Source organism: Aptenodytes forsteri, unplaced genomic scaffold (assembly GCF_000699145.1).
Source record: "Aptenodytes forsteri isolate BGI_AS27 unplaced genomic scaffold, ASM69914v1 Scaffold291, whole genome shotgun sequence".
Classification (NCBI taxonomy): domain Eukaryota; kingdom Metazoa; phylum Chordata; class Aves; order Sphenisciformes; family Spheniscidae; genus Aptenodytes; species Aptenodytes forsteri.
The window spans coordinates 1,827,329-1,831,596 of record NW_008795401.1 but is presented as its reverse complement, the minus strand read 5'-3'; positions in this window follow the sequence as shown (position 1 = coordinate 1,831,596).

Here is a 4,268-nt window from a genome sequence, read left to right as displayed (position 1 = left end):
TAGGGACGGGGCCGCCGGGGCTGCAGGGCTGGAAGCCACCGCGCTTCCCGCAAGCCCTTCACCCGCAACCTGCGCCGGCTTACCAGCCCGGGACGAACTGAAAACAAAACTGTTTAGGCGCTCACAAAAAAGAAAAAAAAAAAAAAAGAGGGGAAAAAAAAATGTCCGTCAAACCGTGCGGTTTATTATTCCAACATCCGTGCGTGAGCGCTTATCCCGTATTTAACCAAATGAAGTCGCTCGACGTTTACGGCCGGCTTCTTCATGGAATACCTCAGGTAATTTCAGTTAGACAGGATGGAGAAAACGCATCTAAAAAAAAAAAAAAGAGGGGAAAAAAAAATGTCCGTCAAACCGTGCGGTTTATTATTCCAACATCCGTGCGTGAGCGCTTATCCCGTATTTAACCAAATGAAGTCGCTCGACGTTTACGGCCGGCTTCTTCATGGAATACCTCAGGTAATTTCAGTTAGACAGGATGGAGAAAACGCATCTGATGAGGCCGGGGAACCCTCGCCACCGACAGGAGGGGAGATGGCAATAGCTGAGGAATTGCGGGTTAGCAGGGCAGCCTATTGTTAATCAATTAAACATGCAGCTAATAAAAAACTACACCTCGAGAAGCCGTTTCAGCAGCCTCGCGGACACACCGGGGAAAATGCCGTATTCAAACTACGGTCAAGCATCGGGATGCGTACGCTGTCTGAAGCGATCCGAGCTTTCCATTTTCTTTTTCTATCTGATTTTTTATTTCTTTCCCTTCCTCTCCTCCTCTTCTGTGAAACCCACATACCAGTTTACCCCTGCACGCAGCAGTAGAGGTCTGGCCACCAGACATACCGGATTAATTCCTATCCAGATCTATCAGCTGGCCTGTAGAAGAGGCAATCCTTAAAAAAGCAGGTGAGGGGGAGGAGGTTAACACCAACAGGTATTTCTTGTCATTAACTCCCGACTTCCTGATAAGAGAGTGATAAACAACTGGTAAACTCAGTGCAACAGATTACAGAAAAGACGTTTGCTTCCCTGCTCGGTGATTAATGCGCATATATTAAATAAAAATAGAAACTCTAAAAACAAAAGCTTTATATAAAACACATTCGTATTTCAGTACTTCTATGGAATAATCGATATCATGCGATTACATCTGAATAGTCAATTCCTGTGTTCCGCAGACCGATTTCTAAGTATATGAGCTCTGCTTCTGAACGGAGCAGCAGCTGGAGGGCTGAGAATGCAAAATTAATTATAACATTATAAAGTCATACATGAATCTCTCTAAGTCAACCTGCATACCTTGCAAAATGTGCTATACTCTCTGCATTTTTATTTGGGAAGCCAAGCCTGTTCATTTCCAGCAGGAGCGGTGTAAGTAAGTGTTTATCTACGCGAATTGATTGCTTTCAGTTCCTCCTCTTTAATAATTAGTGGAACAATACAGATTGGGAATACAATGGCCGTTGTGTTTACATTATAACAAGGGATTAATGCTATTAAGTGAGTGTTACAGTTATGACCTGGGAAGAGTACTTAAATAAATACCGTGATCCCAGGAGAATTGATATAATTCAGTTCAGAGTGTGTGTAGATAGGCACAGACACACACGCACACACGAGAGATACAAATCTCCATACGTATCTACACGCACATACATATGTTATACACGCTAGGTATACGTCCCTGTAAAATGTAGGTGCTGTTTCTGCCTCCATCTGCATGTCTTTCCTCTATGAAAATATATTTTTGTGATTTAGGTGGGAGAAATGTTTAAGTCGGGAACATGACTCCCCTTCCCCCAAACACAAAGAGCAACAGATTATATTTCTGATGTTTTAATTTGTGCAGTCCAAAAATACGGTTTTATATACAGAAACGAGGTTAATTTCGCAATCAGAGATTAATGGAGTAAAATATTACCATTTCAAAAGACAAGTTCTTGCGTTGATTTGATTTGCATAATTTTTGTATGGCTTCAGAAAGGAATGGATTTACCCACTGCAAGGAGACGGTATGCATTTTATTACAACAAGTACACCACTAATTTGACTCTGCACAATGTGGAGAACGAATAGCTAGTGGGGTCATTTAAATATAGCTGGCGAAGTCTTTGCGATAAACAAACCAGAAAACCGTGTCAATAACGTTTTTAAATATCGGTCAGTGTACGTGGCTGTATTTAACTTCTTCTCGGAGTTATCTCTGTTTGATTTGAGTGCCTTCGGCAGGGAAGAGGTTTTTAATCTGCCTGGCTCCACCGCCGAACTCTAATTTTCCTATAGTACTACCCGTTACTAATAAAAAGCCGTCTAACTTGCGCTGTTAAACAGTAGAATAGTATTACATGCACTTTTTATTGGTAATAACTGTGGCAAATTAACATGCCTACACAGCGACATTAAGACTTTACACACTGCGTTTTTATTTGAATAATCTATTCGTTAGGTCAGCGTTTACCTTCCCAGATTTTAAGCGGTGCTCTCGCCTTGTCTTCTTTAATTCAGCGTGCTCCAGCACAGCTGAGAAGGCACTCGAGAGCCCCCCACCCCCCCACACCCCCTGCCCCTTTTCAGCGACCGCTCATTGCCGTCCTGGGAGACAGGTTTTGCGGTTTGTCATCTCCTTGCACTAGTGACAGAGGCTGAAGTTTTCGGGCGAGTGAAGTTGAAAGCCACGTCTGTGGGAATCGCGCTCCTGCCCCTGCTGCGGGAGAGCTTGCTCCGAGCAGCGGCTGCCTGCCCGCCTCTGCCCGGCACTCGGGCGTCTGCCTGGTGGCCGTTCACTCGGGACCCCCCTCCCGTCAGTTTTACTCAGGTGAAGGGGGGAAAAAAGGAATAAAATGAAAATCTCGTTGGCGTGAAGGAGAGGTTTCCCCGCCTCGGGAGGGCTCCCTGTGGCCCGGAGAGGCGCACACGCCTGCTACCCGGACAATGCCGGTTGCCCAATTGTCGTGACACCGGTCACAGCAACTTTTTAAGCAGAGCGAAGTGGAACTTGGTGGAGTTTGGAGATGTAACACAATGCGCAGCAGAACCAGTTTCCTGTGACATAACCACACAATGGTCTGGGAACGCTTTCTCCTTTCTCTCATGAAATGGGGGACCACCACCATCTCCCGGAGACAACGACGTGAAATAATAGACTATTGTATTTAAAAATAACAAATGACACACGCATACTGTGCAAGCGGAGTTGTCCAGTTTTCTAGTAAAAGGAGCCCAGTTTACGAGGCTCTTTCTGAGCGAGGTGCTTTGCAAGGAGCGACCTGTGCGAACGAGGGGAGACGGGGTGAGCTGGGCCGTAGATCTGCTCACAGGGTTAAAGCAAAGAGCGGGGGAAACAGCAAGGGAGAAAGGGAAAGAAAGAACTTTTCTTTCCTCATCTTCAGGACAAAATCTTTAGTTCAAGCTGTGTGTGGGAGGGGGCGCTGTGGCAATGAATTCTCCAGTGCTCCCGAGCACTGGCAGCGTAATTGTTTATGTAAGCTCCTTCCCTGAGGTTTCTTTCCATATTTCAGTCATTACTTTTATTAACAATATTATCCGACTGTCGCCCCGTGATACCTGCACTAAAAGGTGGACTGTTCGCATGAGTTATGGTCACTTCTTCTCCCCTTATCCCAGTTTTCTGTTTTTTTTCTCTTTTCAGTTCGGTAAGAGTGGAATAGTGTATTTCATTTCCAAAATACACTGCAAGAAGGGTCTGCCCAGAGGAGCGCTGAGAATTTAGACGACTCTCTATAACACGCAAACGCACACAAATAGACACATATGAAACGTAACCCTTGTTTGGAGCTTCTTTTTTTTTTTTTTTTCTTTCCCCCTCCCCCTCCCCCGGGGGCGTCTGTGGCTTTGACGCTCTACGCTAATAACGGGCCACGTCTTTACGAGGATTTAGCTCCCCCTTTTTGGGACATTATTGGGGGGGGTGTATTTAAAAAAAAAGAAAAAACTGAAGCGGATCTCTCAAAAGCAGATCTGCGGCTTAGAAAAGTTGCTTCCCGTATGTCACACTGTTATTAAGAGTCTTAGTCATTTTCTGCTTAGGGAAATATAAGCAAATACGTGTCCGTAAGCATAAGATAAAAGACCTCCAAAGCTTTCCTGGAGCCTCCTATTTTCAACTGAAAGGCAGGCGGTGTTTCTCAGGGAGAGAACAAGTGTACGATCCACAGGTGGGACAGTTCCTCCTTCTTAAGGGGGAAAGCGAAAAAAAGAAAAAGAAGTTAAATCAGCGTATCCGGTTTTTGAACGAGCCGCCGAGCCATCCG